Here is a 17,623-nt window from a genome sequence, read left to right as displayed (position 1 = left end):
GGCTTCTTCTAGTTAGGTGTAACATCTTATCATCTCTTTGAAATTCAAACTACCCTAATTTACCTAAAAATACAAATTTTCGTCACACGACACATCCTAAATTTTCAGCCATGTTTACATATTTAGCATTTCAAACCTAGGGCTGAATTTTCCCCCCGTCAGGGGGGGTTGTGAGGGGGCGGGTGGGAGCGAGCATGAATCAGGTCCATTTTATGTGGGCGGGCCAATTAAGGCCCACCCAACGTGATGCACACCCGGAAGCGCTGTACACTCCCTGTGCGGGCGGTGGGGTGGGGATTCCCTGAGTTGGGGCCTGCGCTCTTTCACGCATATGCATGAAAGAGCACAGAAATCTCCCTGATACACAGAGGTGCCTCAGGGAGATTAGTTTAAGTTCTGAAAAATTTAATAAAGGGTAAAATTTTTTTTAAAGACATGTCCCCTCATGTGAAACTGTCACATGAGCTGGGACATGTCCATTAATTTTTTTCAAAATGTTTTATTTAATTAATAAACCCTTCATGAAACCTCATACCGCCCGTGGATGAGGTTTCATGAAAAATGTGAAGGCCGCCTGGGCTCTTCACCTGCCCGCTAACCTTAAGGTTGGACGAGCAGCATTCTTAACAACTTTAATTATTTTTTAAAGGGCCTTAATAGGCCTTTGATAGTTCGGCAGGCACGCAGTTGCGTCAGCTGTGTGCCCACTGAACAGACAATCTAAATGACGCGCGGTGATGTTGGGACACCTGCCCGACGTCACCGCGGGTAATTTTATGCGTCGGCGAGTGGGACGTGCCCCCGCTCGCTGACCGGAAAATTCTTCCCTTAGCTTCTTTTCGGTAACTCAAAGTCTCCAGACCAGCTGTCTCCAATTCAATTAAATCCCACACACACACACACACACACACATACACACAGATAAATTATCCAAGTCCCACTATTAACCTACCTTTACAATAAATCACAATAATATTATGAGAATTATTATATTTTCATGACAAACCCTAATTATGATGTGAGGAAACATGCACTTGCTTTAAATGGCTTGGTATTAACTCAGACATTAAAACAAGCTTCCCTGGGCACCCTGAACCTCTGAATGTGAGCAACACAGCATGTTCTCACCTTCAGCCGAACATGCCACAGTATAACTTCTATTGAAGTTTTTATTCCATCTGATGAGAAAATTTACTTTACTTTCCATAATTCACCTGTGCTCATCCTGCATTTTCTCAGGAAAATGCTAAAATTAGTTTTTATTCACTGGTGAAAGAGATCCATTGAACGAAAGCATCAAATTTTACTGTAAATTGGAAGGATTCAAAATGTTTTGGATTGCTAAAACAAACATGAACAGCTACTAATATTTCTTTATATTAATATCTATTGTGTGTCTCTCCACAGCTGTTGCAAGTGCCAACATTTCACATTATGCTATCTGGCAGTTCAGGAAGATGATTAAGTGTGTGGATCCAAGCAGTTTTCCCATTCTGGATTACAATGATTATGGATGTAACTGTGGATTTGGTGGTACTGGGACATATGTTGACGAATTAGACAAGTATGTCACTTAATGCCAATACCTGACAGTCCATATCCCATGGGTTGCTGGCTGATGTAATTAATGCATTTATCATTGGAACAGAAGTTGTGGTTGATGGGAAACTCCTACCTTCCTAAGCTGGGAAGTCAAGTTGGAAAGTGGGACAATGGGGTCAATTTCGGAATACTCTAGTAAATTCCCCCTCAGAAGTAATATTTAGATTCCTCTAAAGCTTCCTGGAAAAGCAGCTTCCTTAAAACATAAAAAATATTTTTTTGTGGCCTGCGCAAGGTTTCCAGGTGACTCCAGTAGCTGTCCATTGGCAAGCCACTATGTCTGGGCTTCTCTTATACCCTAGAGAAGGCACAAAGGAAGAAACTTTCATGTTTGGCATCCCTGTTTTTGCACTTGCTTCCCTTACGTCAAAAACCCCTAAGAGTCAGCCAGGAAATTTGGGCACAGCGCAATTCGGTTCCAGTCACTCTGTTGTTCTTTTGGGACCTTACCCACTAATTCCATAAAGTTTAATCAATTATAACATTCTCAATAATAATCAATTATAAAGTGTTCTCACGTCTCTTCTACAATCTATACTTTCTGATTCAGTAATCCAATTACTTCCTCAAACAATTCTAGTAGATTTATAAGATGCCACTTACTGCTTCTTAGGTCAGGCTGATTGTAATTTATGAATTCTATCGGAACTCTATGAGGTTTTTTGGTATTGCTCATTTATGCTCTTAATAGGCAAAAATTTATGCAAATTGCTCATTCTATATAAAGTATTAGAAGTGAAGTGAGAGCGGCACTATGAGACCCACCACTTGGCAACGTAAGAGGTCACCCCTGATGATCAGAGCTTACAGCCTGAATAAGAAGGAAATAAGCCTCTCATTCCACACAAGCAAAGTTTGAAATATATATTTTGATAGCAATTGTTGCTTGTGGCAATCTCCTGTCTCCTTGCTCCCTTCTAACATTTCATCTCACTATTCTACAACCAGTTTTCCATGGCTCTCTGCATAATCTGAAAATGATCAACTAACGTTTCTTAGTTTCAGTAACAGATTTTAAATTCATTTCACTTGGATTCTCAACTTCTTCTTTCAACCATGTGGCTTGTCACAGTTCAAGCCAACTCCCAATGTTTTCTTTCTTGGGCCCATGACCACGAGGCCATTTTCATAAACAGGCAAGGTCTTCTCTGAGCTGAAACATTTCCCCCTTTATGAGTGATGAGTGTGACAGTGTGCCCATGATGACCAATTATTTCCTGTTATTGACCAGATTTTTCTAATTTGCTCTAAAAGTACCACAATTCGTACAGGTTAAACTTCTGCATAGCCCAAATTTACTTACACGCACGGGACTGGGGTGGCTAAATTCGACAGCCCCCGAAAATAGGTGTGGGGGTTGTGCTGCGAGATTAACCTGTACTTGCTTCTTCCAATTCAGGCAGCACGCCAACTTTGTGCTATCTGCTAGTTAACATGATTTCAGCACGCTGCCATCACTAACCACACTGTTAGATGGTTGGATGTCTCGGCGGGGAGCCCCAAATCGTGAGAGACTAGCACCAGCTAAAGCTATACTACTTAAGGTCAGCCTTCGTCTCATGGAAGGGAGGTGCATTGTGGCTGGAGCATGTGCTGGAAGTAATTCTACAACTGATTCTGACCTGGGAAAGACAGGAGAGTGGCACAACATGGTAGAGAGCAGGCTCCAAGATTTTTGGATGTTGCACTGGAGACCTTGGCCAAGGACAAATTGCATTTGGCCACAGGACAGGAGGCCCTCCAGACAAATCCTCAGAAGGCAGCGGGACCAGGTTAGCATTATGGTCAATGCCAGGAGTCAAGCTCCAAGGACCTGAATGCAGTGGTGCAGGAAGTTTAATGATCTCACACAAGTATTCAAGATTAATGAACTTATCTTCAAATGCCGCATTCCACCAATTGCACCACTAGTCTCAGATTCTGGTCAATGCACCACACCAACATCACTCACCTCCCAGCAATCTCTATCAGGACTCATAGCTAAGATTCATAGCTTCACTTCACCCTCACACATTTAGCAGTGCCTCTCGCACCCAATTTGCACACACTGCCAGCTATTTACCCATGCTAGTCACATCACCCAAATGGATTCCCCCACTTACTAACACACTTCCCTCTGTCTTGCAGGACAAAGTGATGGACAACCGGAGGCAGTAGTCTCTAATCGTGGGGGATAGGTGCAACTCTATGTCCTCACCCTTATGGAGGAGATGGTGCTCAACATTACTGGAGCAACCAATGCTGAGGCTGTTGCCAGCAGCAGGGCTGAAGCGATACTTAATCCTCCTTCCCACATCCCATTTACCCCTCAGCCCACAATCTCTTCTGATATATAAGCTGTAGATTCATCTCTTCCTTTCCACAGTCTCCTCCCCACAACCTTATCCTGGTGCCTTTCTTGCAAATACCCAAGAACTGCAGCCTAGCTAGGCAGTGGCAGAATAGAACTGAAAGAGTAAGGAGTCAGTGATGATGAAGAAACACCCTCACTCAATCTCACACTCATAGCTACCAGCTCAGATACTGACACTGCATTGATACTGTAATTTAGAGCATAGCTGAGAAGCAGGGTATGGAGGTGATAGACAACAGGCACAGGTGGCTTGCAGAGCACCAAGCAAGGGTTTCATAGGTACCAGATCCCCAGAGGACAAGGCCATACATGAGTTCTGTTGCAGAAAACTCAGATAGGCACTTCAATAGGGCAAGCTACAGAAAAAGGCTGATGGGTATGCACAAGGAAATATTTGGTGCATTGGCATGCCTGCCTGAAAACCCTGTGGAAATGTCAAGAAGCATGGAGGAGTCTGGCACTATCTGTGCAGAAATTTTGAAAAGAACTTGAAGGCCATCCTCTCCAGCATGGAAGTGGTGGCCAATTCCATTAGCACAGTTATGGACCCCAATCAGGATGCAGTAATAAAAACAGGAAATGCTGGAAATACTCAACAGGTCTGGACAGCATCTGTGGAAGGAGAAATAGAGTTAATGGGAAGAATTGTCCTAGATTTGCACCAAGTATGGTAGCGGGCAGGAAAAAGAACATTTTACCCGCCGGCTGCAATGGCGACTTTTCACGCCGTATTGTCCCAATCCTGCCTCATTAATCATGCATTTCCAGGAAACATGCCCTTTCACTGGCAGACGGCCTCCAATTCTCCTGCCACGCCATCACCTTGCCGCTTCCTCACGCCAGGCTCCATATTTAAAATGTAGTTGCATGCACACCTCTCAGTGCTTCCACCCCAGGACTGCTACACAGAAGACATGGCCCCGAAAGGCAAGAGGATTGCAGCTCCCCGATTCAGCGACGCATCCCTGGAATGCCTTCTGGACTGCGTGAAGGCTCGCCATGATGTCTTCTACCCCTACTCTGGGTGAAGGTTAGCAAGCAAGGTGACAAATCCAGCATGGGAGGCGGTGGTCAGCAGTGGTCAGTGCCATTGCCCTGCAAAAGAGGTTAGCCACCCAGTGCCGAAAGAGGATGAATGATCTCCTCTGTTCCGCCATCACTCTGTTCATCACTCTCAACTCAAACACTCACAAGCCCATCACGTCCACTGGGCCCTCACTCACTGCCCGCTACCATACTTGGTGCAAATCTGGGACAATTCTTCCCATTAACTCTATTTCCCCTTCCACAGATTCAAGGGACATCACCATTCACTCTCTCACACACACCTTCATTGTCCGCATCCCCTCCATGGGACCACTCAACACCCACACACGCCAGGCATACTTATCATCTGGCCTGGCAGGCATCTTGCTTACATTCTCTCCATCTCTATTCATGCAGGACAAGCTGGGACACAAAAGGGAGAGGTCGCAGACTGGTGGAGGAATGCCTGAAATCACCTCACGGACTTTGAAAATAGAGTCATCCAGCTGGCCAGCGATGATCTGGACTGGTCCTGTGCTGATGGTGAGGTCAGCAATGCACAACCAAGTGAGGATCAAGCAGTGCAACATCCATCAGACAACCATGCTGCAAGTGATGTGTCCTATTTCACAGGCTACTGCCGTGCACCTCACCTTGCTTTCGCAGGCACATTAACCAAACAGCTGAAGGAGTCCACAATCCAGGTCCTCGACTCAAGTCCTGAAGACACCTCAGAAGAGGAATCTGCTGAAGCCTTTATTGAAGACCCGTCACTGCGCTTACTCACACCTTCCACCAGTGCGGAGACACACACCTTGGTGGGACCAAACTTTAGAGAAGCCTTGGGGTCACAATCTGGTGAGCACATCACACTGTCTGATCCACAGCAGGCAGCAGCAGGGACCTCCCAGGTGTCCTGCACTTGGAGGTCTGTTGGAGACCAGGAAACTGCTGAATCTGAGTCAGATGATGAGCCTCTGAACTCGGTCATGTCTCAGTTGCTGGAGCTGCAAAGGCAAGCTCAGGAACATCAGGAAGGGATGTCCCCTGCACTTCTCAGATTGCAAAGCACGATGGAGGAGTCCATTTGCCTTCAGTCTGAGGTGATAGCACCGGCATGCCAACGCACTAAGGTCAACACTGGTAGGGTGGCAGCCGCCATGGAGCCCTTGGTCCAGGATATTGGTCCTGCACTGCTGCGTGGGCTAAACTCCATCGCTGAAGCCATAGTTAGCCTCAAACACTGACAATGTGAGGGCAGCTAGATCTCACTCCAAGGAGTCAGCCAGGGGCCCTCAGGCACCCATTGGGAGGGGAATCAGCAGGTTCAGACCCCAGGCCCATCCACTCCGGGAGTGTCCGGCTCATCCATACCCACTGTTCCTGTGACCCCAGCAAATTCAGTTCCACAAGCCGAGGAGGGTGCCACTTCCACACAGCAGGACCCGAAAGCAGGCCATGGCCCTTCAGGTCTCGGCCCTCCAGTGGACGCCCATCAAGGTCATCACAGACAGGACATAGCAGTTAGCAGGCTGTGGATGTGGGGGAAGCACCAAGAAATATTGGCAGGGTTAGGAAAGTTAAGAAGATGTAACTCTTTCGAGTACATTCACAGTTCTTGGTTTCCGGGAGTGGGACATGAACCCACAACCCTCTAATTCAAAGGCGAGGGTGCTATGAACTGAGCCACAGCTGACACCTCTAGTTGCACAGCCTGGGCATGGGTGTTAATCACTTGTACATAATGTTCACTTTGTTAATGAACTCGCAAGAATGCCTCTTTGTCTATGTCTGTTCAGATGAGCAGTGTTTGTGTCAGTCAGATGTGAAACCTTGGTCCCTGCACAATATAAAGGCAGGTGTCTCAGTCCAGGGCCTCTTTTCTGTGCTTTATGCAACCTTCCCAACACACTGATGGTGCACGTTCACAGTTACTGGACACATCAGTCATGCCTGCACCTCGATGGGGCTTATCATTGCCGCCAGGATGCCCTGGGCCGGTAGCACAGAGTTCCTTCATTCTCTCTGTGTGCTCCCAGCACCTGTGAGGTGTCGCTGGCCCTCCCATCTCATCAGCATCTGTGTCCGGTGACAGTGTGGTCCTGAAGGGCTCAGATCACGAAGGATGCCATAGGATCAGGAGAAGTTAAAAGTTTCCCTGCTGCATCTCCATGATATGACCCTGTTCACAGAGTGTAAGAGGTGCCATCAGCTAGACAGAAGTCAAACATTCCCATAAGCTTGTGAGGATCTCTGGAGTGTCCCCACTGCATGTCAGCATCATCCTCCTGGAATGTAGGGACTTTGGGCATCTGATGCGTCTCCATGACAGGAGTCTTATCACTGAGGGTATGTGCGCTGCCATCAGCCAGATAGGAGTCAAACGTTTGCAGATGCAATATGAGGATCTATGGTGTCTCCTCACTGCATGTCTTCATCATCCTCCACAAATCTAGCAGCTATGAGGGCCTGCCAAGTGCACCTGCCTCATCTGGCCAGTTCAATGGCCTCATCGCCATCATCCTATCCTTCGAAGACCTCCTCACCCTCATCCCCGTTGACATCCTCCTCATTGGAGGAGATGTGCAGCTCCTCCTTCTCTGCCTCAGCCAGCTCCTCTCCCTCTTGCAGCACCAGGTTGTGGAGGACACAGCAGACGACGATGATGTGTGACACCCTCTGTGGACTGTATTGCAGGGCTCCACCAGACTTGTCCAGGCACTGGAACTTCATTTTCAATATGCCGATGGTTTGCTCCACGAAGGTGCAAGTTGAAGCATGAGCCTCGTTATACCTTCGCTCTGCTGCTGTCTGAGGCCGCCGCATGGGTGTCAACAGCCACGTCCTCCCTTGTCCCCGGGGAACCAACCCTGCAGCCTCCCCTGGAAGACGTCAGGGATCTGAGACCGACTGGGGAGTCGTGGATACTCCCTGGGAGCCGTGTGCAGACCTGCAGGATATATTTGTGGTGCTCGCACAACAGCTGAACACTCAATGAGTGGAAACGCTTGCAGTTGATGTAGTTGACTGCTTGTTGCTATGGAGATCTGAATGCCACGTGAGTGCAGTCAATGGCACCCTGCACCTGTGGCAAACCGGAGATCTGGGCAAATCCCAGTGCTCTTGCTTCCTGGCTTTCCTGATCCCGGGCGAAATGCACAAAGTTTTGTGCCTTCGTGAAGATGGCATTCGCGACCGCATGGGTGCATTTGTATGTAGAGGCTTGTGATATTCATAGAGGTCACCTCTAGAGCCCTGAAAGGAGCCACTGGCGTGAAAATTGAGCGCTGTGGTCACTTTCACGGCCACTGGCAGTGGATGTCCTCCACTGGCGCCAGATCCTGCAGCAGGTGGCAGATGTGACTGACTAGTTCTCTGGACATGCGCAGTCTTCGGCGACACTGGTTCTCGGTCATCTACAGGAATGGCAAGCGCTGTCTATAGACCCTGGGTCTAGCTAGACACCGACCAGTGACAGCTCTCTGTGGCTCTTCAGTGGCGTGTGCAGGAGCCTCAGCCACCCCAGGGTGCTGCTTCTCCCCCTGCACAGCCAGGTGCCTCAGTCACTCTCTTCTCCTTTGTCTCCACTTTCATGAGGCATACAGCTGGTTACCAGGCTCTATGCTCCTGATGTACTCCTCCTGCAGGATAAAAGAGAGACGAGTGGGCTAGCTTGGGTGTTCTAAGAACCTCTCTAGGTTAAGTCTGAAGGCCACCATTCGGATGGCCAGAGTTTTGAGCGATGCACAGATGCCCGAAACGCCACCCACCTCCACCAAACGCCATCTGAGCGATTGGTGGTAGCTTTGCCCATTGGACTGCATGCTGTGCTCTCAGCTCAAGTGAAGGCATTCTCCTAACCTGCACTGCAAGGCTGCACTGTTAGCTTGAACCATGGGGGATTATGGTCCAAACTTGAATGAAGATATTGCAAGGAGCTGTGAGCACCTCCACTAGTGACTGCTCCATGGCCAGTTTTTGCAAGGAGATTGTACAATGTGCCCAGTTGTTCAATTGTTCCAGTTGTTCTGCAGTCCACTAAAACGCTCATTAGTTTGCAGTCTGTGCCCGAGGGGTGAAAAGCTCTGGAGCATTCGATGGCACTTTCAGACCTCTCCGTTGCTCGAGTGGGCAGATAAGCTAGAGGCCTGACTCCAAGCATATCAATATGGCTGCGTCTGAACTGTCTCAGCTGCAGAGAATGGTCACTTTATACAAGGTTTCCCTAATGCGTGGCTGCTTCCCTCTCACCCACCCACCCCACACATACTTGTGCATCACCATCAACTGCAGTGCAGCGCTTGCCTCAGCACCGCACTATCAGCCAGCCAGGAAAATGCGACTTGCCTGTGCCCTTACCTGAATGCGTGGCGCCTCAACATTGAGGTTCAACAGGTGACCCTTGCGAGTGCTGTGCAATTTTATTGTGCAGTCACCTCCAAGTTCTCTTGACGTGCAGCTCACCAGGTGCGTGCCTTATAAATGCTGTTGTGAAACACATCGGTGTGCAATCACACTGATGTGCTCGAATGATTCAGTGTGGGAGGCTGATTCTGGCTTATAATGATATGCAGATGTATTAAAATGAAATTCCTGATGTGCAGTGGCGGAGGGAAACATGGCCCACCATTGACGGGCAGAGCAGATGATTGCAAACTGGTTTCACGACGCTCTGCGACTGATTTTTGGCCTTCCCATCATATTGTCTGCTTACGCCCACCGTCAAGGGCACAGAAAATTCTGCCCAACGTTCCAGGTCAAGAGCATTTCTTTCTTTGCTGATGTCTTAGCTTCAATTATAACACAAGCAGAGGCCACCCAATCTCTGGGTGCTGCATGGGAGACTCAGGCTTCCCTCACACGAGGTCAACCTGCTGCCAAGCAAGCTCAGACTGGTGTCAAGATTGTTGTGGATACTGGTGTTCAAAGGGGATAGTAATCTAACGGGTTAATAGGATTGCTGAACTGCCGCCCTGGGGGAGTGGCGGTGGCTCTATCAAGCATGAACCTGCTGTGTTCGTTCATGGTGATAACATTTGTCCTCCCACCACTGTCACTTCACCATTGCCCTGGCAATTGTCTGTCAATCTGCCAGCCCAGACTGCTGCTATCCATACTGAGGTGGTGCAATCCGAAGCTGGGACCTCAAGGCCCAGGGCTGCTTCAGATCGTTCTCCAAGGCCATCTGCAGTGTCCTCCATTGAAAGTTTGCAGCCTTCCACAAGCCATGCTGCAGTCACTGGGGTAGCACTGTGTAGGAGCATGAGGACAAAAAAAAAGGCACATAGATGTCAGGCACTAAGGGAATGCACAAGGGTGATTAATTGATTTTAGTATGCAATATAACATGGTTTGATTATTTATACATTTGTTTTTGAATATTTCTTTTGTGTTGGCTTTTACTTTTGCATTGTGTCCAAGAGTACACTGTAATGGTCAGTAATGGAGGGAAAGGAAGATGTGGGACTTTTGGTGAATGGGGAATTGGGATTACATTTATTGCAATCACAGTAGGATGCATTCTTCATGTACAGCTAGACAGAAAGGGGCCATCTGGGTTGCCTATTCCCTTTCTCCTCCTCCCTCTCCTCAGCTAATCGGCATAAAGCTGGTTGCAAGGGCATTGTCCTGATGTTGTTGAGGTTGTGCAGCATACAGCAGACCATCACGAATCTTGACACCTGATCTGCTGAGTACTGGAGGGTTCTTCCAGAGTGGTTGTAGCAGCAGAGGCATTGTTTCAGTATGCCAATGTCCTGCTCTATCACATTTTGTGCGGCAGTATGGTTTTCACTGTATGCTGTATACATGTGCATGGATTGGCCATTGGAGTCATCATCAGCAGATAGGTGTTGTCTTCCAATAGCCACCTTTGGTTTGCCATGGTAGCTCAAATACAGATGGCATAGTGGACTGCTGCAGAATTAGGACATCATGATGCTGCTAGGATGTTGGGCATTGACCTGTATGATTCTTTGCATTGTTACGAGGTTATGCCCTTTTAGTTTTGAAAATATTTTTCAACTTTCAACTGACTAGAACTTTTGTAACTTGAATTGAGACAGAGCAAACTGCTTAAAAATGCAAGGCCACATTCCAAGGTGAAGGTGAGAAACCAACAAATCACCCTCAGGCGAGTGTGAAGAGAGAGACATTTCCTATAATCTGGACATCCATCGAAACTCATGACTACCTAAGGAAGAGATAATAAAATTCAAAGCATTGGGTATTGAAACAATGTCTGCCACAGACAGACACACCCAAAACCTCTTGGAAATACACAATGGGTTACATATTTCAAGGCAAAGCTGCCAGCCACTAGAGAGATTGCAAGTGACATAGGCAGTGTCCAGAAAGTCTTCAGCAGAGGAAACAAGCTGAGGACTCTCTCTCTCCCTCTCTGTCTTTTGGAATAAGCATGTCGCCTGGTACAAGAAGCCAACTCTACCAGAAACCTACCAGCAAACTGAGATCTTGTAATAATTGCAACATCTTCTACATCTGCATGCATTCAAGAAACCAGCTAACCTAAATTGGCCACAATGTTTAAAATCTACGTATCAAAGACAACCAAAGGACACTTTGCTGTATATTCTTTTACCTTTTTTATTGGACTCTAACTCCTGTTATTTCTGATACCTGTATGTGTGTGTGTGGGGGTGTGTGTTTGTGTGTGTGTGGGCTCTAATGACTACATGAGGGATGAATGCTTGACATCACGTTTTAATTATTTTTCTTGGGTTTAGGGGTTAATTAATGTGCTAATTTATAAGAAAATCTTATTTGATTGATTCCTTATTGTTGACAGCTTAAGTAGTAAAATACATACTGATTTGGAAAAGGCAAGGCCTCATAAAAAAGAAACTCAAACCTTTGTTGTAACCAATTGAGGAGGTTGAACAGAGGAGAGCCAGCTCATCCCTTCTCACCTGGTCTTAACAGCACATGGTTGCACAACAGCTGGATGTTGACGGAGCAGAAATCTTCACAGTTGCGGTACATCTTAGAGCTGACATGCAATGCCCATAAAGAGTTGTGTGTGTTGTCAATGGCACCTAGAGGAAAGCCTGCAATCTTGATGAAGCCAAAGCCTCACACCATCTACAGCAAGAGAGAATGAAATGCATTCAACTTTCTTTGAATAGAAAACATCAGTGATCTCCTTTACACAACAGTGGACAACAAATTGTAAGATGCTGTAAATAACCCAAGCTCCAACCCGGAAGGAGTTCACTGGCAACACTGTCCTCTCCCCACTCTGAGATTGCAGTTGTGGCTGCAGAAGGTGGAAGATTTCAATTAGGACATTTTTAGTTCAGCACAGATGTCTCACACACTGTTCTTTACTGAGGTTCAGGTAGGAGAATTGCTCCATGAACACCCTGGGTAGATATAGCTTCCTGCTGAGAGCCCTTCTCCACCTCCTCCCTTTTCCAATAGCTAGTCCTGTTTTGTACATACTCCACTCATTCTCCCTGTCATGCCATAGTCCAAAGGGAATGTATACAATTGTTCCCATGTCTGGGAGCAATTGCTTTGTGCAGAATAAAGCAGGACCAACTCCTTCAACATTTGCCACACCACTCTCCATAAACTTTAGCAACTTTAAAGAACTCTAGAAGGCACCAAGAACTTGTACAGTCAAAGCAACAGCCAGTGGAAATCAATCAGCAACTAATTTGAAAGTAGTTGATGATCCCTTTAAATAGTGCTGATGGTGGGGTCCTTCCTACTGCTGAATGCATGATTAAGAGATGAAGTTAGCTAGAGCATTAAGCTCCAAAATGGCAGTGCTGGCGTTAATGATATCATAGTTTTGCATAATTTCGGCAGACACTCATGGTGTGCATACTAACGCTCTCACCAATATGACATCTGGTGCAACTAACTCACACCAGAAGTGTGTGCACAAGTCTTGGACACCATTTTTAGGTGACCTAAGATCAATTTTAGTGCCCAGAAAAACTGGGGCTATGCATCGAAATTTTGTGCCATGAGAATACAATACTTAAAGACAAGAAATAGCATCAGTCCACAAGGGGTTAAATTTTTTAAAAAACGAAATTTATTAAGTGACTGTAAAGGCCTATCAAAGGTGGTTCCATCCAAAAAGTCCAATGTGTTGTACACTGATGGTGTGAATTGACAGTACACCAAGGCGGTTTGTATCTCCAGCTAGAATGAAAGAAATTAGAGGACAGCCTTTGCTTAAATAGTCCAAGGAATTCTGAAGTTGCAGTTCTTTGATTATCCTTGATTAAAGATTGGGAAATTTGGGAAATTTATTGCATTAACTGCTAATGAAAAGATGTTTCCTGTTACCAGGTTACTTAGACTGAGTAACGGCCTTGAGCATGTATAATTCAAGAAACACAGTTGGTCTGTGTATCCTGACTAATATACAGATCCATCAACGTGGCTTGCTACTGCAGAGAATTCATCACTTGGGTGAGGAAAGATAGCTTCCCTTTCAACTCTGGGGCACTGGATCTCTGATTGGATTTCTCCCAATCTCTTGCAGTGATGTGCAATTCTGCATAAATAACAACAACTTGCATTTGTACAGTGCCCTTAATTTAGTCCATTGAAGCACAGAAGGAAATATTAGGGCAGGTGACCAAAAGCATGGTAGGAAGTAAGTTTTAAGGTGGATCTTAAAGGAGGACTGAGAGTAGAGAACAAAGGAGTTTCTCCTAGAGTCATGACCAATATGTAACACTCAAGTCAAAATTCACTAGAACAGATTTATCTGGTCATTAACACACCATTGTTTGTGGGATCTTGCTGTGCATAAATTGGTTGCTGAATTTCCCACAAATGTGACTACACTTCAAAAAGAAACATTTCAATAGCTGTAAAGTGCTTTACAATGTCCTGAGATTATGAAAAATGCCATATAAATTTTCTTTCTTTCTTAAACCCAATGTGCAGAATAAAGGCAGAAAATTCCTCAGTTCATCAGACACCTCTGTTATGCAGTGTGCGATTATGGGAACAATTTAATGTAACTTAGAAATATTCAAAATGTCAGTGCTCATAAAATTGGGGAAAATAAAGTGTAGACTCCTCCTCAAGTTGGTACCTGTAGTCACATGATCAAAGTATGACAGAGTGAAGTGATTGTCAATTAAAATGCCAATCACCTTAGTTTTTCATTCCTCTGATACAAACATTGCATTCATTCACTTTTTCTTTCCTTTATAGGTGCTGCTTCAATCATGATAAATGCTATAATCAGGCAAAACAGGATCACTGCAAGTATCTGATGGACAGCCCATACATTGAACATTATGACTATTCTTGTTCTGAGAAGAATGTCATCTGCAGCGGTAAGTATCTGAGTCTTTCAAAGCTGTAGAAATTAGCATTACAAATCTTCAATGATGTACACATGTTGAATAGTGAGTCATATGGATCTCAGCAATAGCAGAGAGTGTTACGCCACCACAGTTATAAACAATGGGATATGGGAAATGTTAGCAAGGGCACTGTTTATTTTCATTGGGAGAGAGGAGGCTGAGAGGACATTTTATTGAGATGTGTAAAATAGGAAGGACCTATTTCCCTTAGCAGAGAGGTCAATAACCAGGTGCCATAGATTTAAAGTAATTGATAGATGAATTAGAGGGGAATTGAGGAAAAATATTTTTCATCCAGAGGGTGGTGGGGTTCTGGAACTCACGGCCTGAAAGGGTGTAGAAGCAAAAGCCACATTGTATTTAAAAAGTACTTTGGGTATGCACTTGAAATACCGTAACCTACAGAGCTAAGGACCAAGAGCTGGAAGCGGGATTAGGCTGGATCACTCTTTTTTCAGCTGACATTGTCAAGATGGGCCAAATGGTCACCTTCTGTGGCGTAAAATTTTTATGTTTCTATTTATTAGAAATAATATTTCTATTATTAGAAATATATTATATTTCTGGAATAAAAATGAGATATTTCTATAGAATTCTAGTGAGAGAATTCAAGTGGAGAAACTGGAGCTGTTCTCCTTGAAGAAGAGAAAGTTGTTCAAAATCATGAGGGGTCTGAACAGAGTTGATCAAGATAAATTGTTCCTATTGCTGAAAGGGTTGAGAACCAGAGGACACCAATTTAAAGTAATTGGCAAAAGAACCAATAGCGACACGAGGGAAATCTTTTTTTACACAGCACGTGGTTAGGATCTGGAATATGCTGCCTGAGAGTGTGGGGGAGGCAGATTCAATCAAGCCTTTCAAAAGGGAATCGGAAAAGAGAAAATATTTGCAGGGCTACTGGGAAAGGATTGGGGGGAGGGGATTGGGATTAGGGGAGTGGGACTAGGGGAGTGGGACTAGGGGAGTCGCCCTTGCAGAGAGCTGGCAGGGACATATTAGCTGAATAACCTCTTTCTGTGCTGTAACTATTCCATGATTCTTTTCTATGAAGATGGAAATTGGCTTCTTTAAACGCAGTAAATCAGTGACCCTGACACTATCGATTATACTGCATAAACACTTCCACTACTTTAAAACGTCATGGGAGATCTGCTAATAAGGATAATAATCACAGAGAGGACTTTTAGACCCCGATGGGGCCAAGCACAGTGGTGGCAGGGTGTGAAAATTCTCGTAGCTGGCCACTGTGCTGGTGCCCCATTTCCATTCCACCCCTGGACATTTTCCTAGAGATGGGTGAGGGGAGGCAACAGGTCTATTTGCCTGCAAACAATAATAACCAATTCAAGTAATTAATGGCCTATTAAAGCCTATTCTTGGAGGCCAACTGGAATTTTCTAGCCAGCCTCCAGCCTGGAGGTGGCCTCCCAGCAGCAGGATGGGGGAGTGGGTGGGAGGACAGTGCTCTAGACAGGCTCACAGGTTTCCCCTGGGTTCTCCTCCACAAAAGGTTACAATTCTGGAGGGAGTGCAGGTAGCAGGGGGACCTGGAGATACATATGCACAAATCATTGAAGGTAGCAGTGCAGGTTGAGAGAGCATTAATTAAGCATACAGGATCCTGGGCTTTATTAAAAGGGGCATAGAGTACAAAAGCAAGGAAGTTATGATAAACCTGCATGAAACACTGGCTCAGCCTCAACTGTCCTGTTCCTGGCACTATACTTTAGGAAGGATGTGAAGGTATTAGAGAGGGTGTAGAAAAAATTCACGGGAATGATTCCAGGGATGAGAAACTTCAGTTACTTAAATAGTTTGAAGTGGCTGGAACTATTTTCCTTGGAAAAGAGAAGGTTGGGAAGTCTTCACATTTCACATGGTCATTTTCTAGCGCAGATTTTACAACAGAATCAGAGCAGACATGAGGAGAAAACTTTTCACACAGCAAGTTGTTGTGAACTGGAATGTAGTGCCTGTAAGGATGGTGGAAGGAGATTCAATAGTAGGGGAACTGGAAATTACCTTGAAGAGGTAAAGGTTGAAGGGGTATGGGGAAAAAAACAAGGGAATGGGACTAGTTGGATAGTACTTTCAAACAGTTGACACAGTCATGATAGACCAATGGCTTCCTTCTGTGCTGTAAAGTTCAATGTGGTCTTTAGATATAAAAAGCCCTTCACGAAGCCAATGAGCAGCCATTACGCAGATCAGTTTAACATTAGTTATAATTTACAAATGTTGAGCAAACTTACATAAAATTTTTGAAATTAGATTCTCAAGATGTGAAAGAGCACACCTCTGAAGTATCATCCCTCACAAGTAGCTTGCATGATGGTGCAACTGAAAAACACTATAACGAATTGAGCTCTACTGACTATAAAGGACCAAGATGTGATCCCCAGTCTGTGTTGAGTTAGCCGATTTTAGCAGGGTAATAAATGGTGAAGCTCTCAGTGCTAGGAGGTAATAATGCAGTCAGATTCTTCTTCTCAATTGTCACCCACTGAAACCCACTCTGCCACCAATTCCCATCCAACACCCTCAACTGCTGATAGGTGTGCAGTCAGGTGCAGGCAGGATTGGACTCAGCCACAACTGATTGAATTGCTTTGCAACACTCACTGATTAAGCTCACTCATGATGAATCGTCACTTAGATGATGAGGTACCAGACAGCATATGAAACCATAATCCAGCAAAAGCTTTTAGGAAAAGTTGGGAATATTTTAAATAGACCAGTTGAAGCATCTGGCTTTTTCTTGAATACCAATGTGGTGCTGTAGGTAAATAATGCAACTATCAATTTTATCTTTTTCAGAAAAGAACAATCCCTGTGAGAACGATCTTTGTAATTGCGATCGTATGGCAGCCATCTGCTTTTCTCATTCCAAATATAACCCTGAAAATAAAAATCTTGACAAGGATCAGTACTGTTGAAAGTTGATGTCAAATTAAAGAACTGAAAGAATATTAAACTTCCTTCACTGTTTCTTTGTCTCTTGTGGAAATAATATCATAGACACACAGAAAAGGAAAAAAAATATTGTATTAGATTGGAATCCAGATATACTGATAAAATTGTTCAAAATCTAAATGATCAGTATGACCAACTGATTAATGTTTCTCGAGGTAGACATTTGCAAATGTATACTCCAGATCCCATGATCCACAATCCCTCATGACATATTACAGATTCCTAGATCCTCAACCTTTGATCTTTGATCCTGGATCTACTCTGTTGTTCCTTATTTGTACTGTACTAACAATCCCATCATCCCTGA

The 17,623-nt window shown here is 45.1% G+C and overlaps 1 pseudogene; it reads left to right on the top strand.

The window, feature by feature from the left end:
- The first annotated feature begins 1,388 nt into the window (after positions 1 to 1,388).
- LOC144687991 (phospholipase A2, minor isoenzyme pseudogene) lies at positions 1,389 to 17,279 on the top strand (annotated as a pseudogene).
- Positions 17,280 to 17,623: the final 344 nt, after the last annotated feature.

The sequence above is a fragment of the Cetorhinus maximus genome, chromosome 12, assembly GCF_964194155.1.
Source record: "Cetorhinus maximus chromosome 12, sCetMax3.hap1.1, whole genome shotgun sequence".
Classification (NCBI taxonomy): domain Eukaryota; kingdom Metazoa; phylum Chordata; class Chondrichthyes; order Lamniformes; family Cetorhinidae; genus Cetorhinus; species Cetorhinus maximus.
The sequence above is the reverse complement of the archived record's forward strand: the minus strand, read 5'-3'. Positions and strand labels throughout refer to the sequence as shown.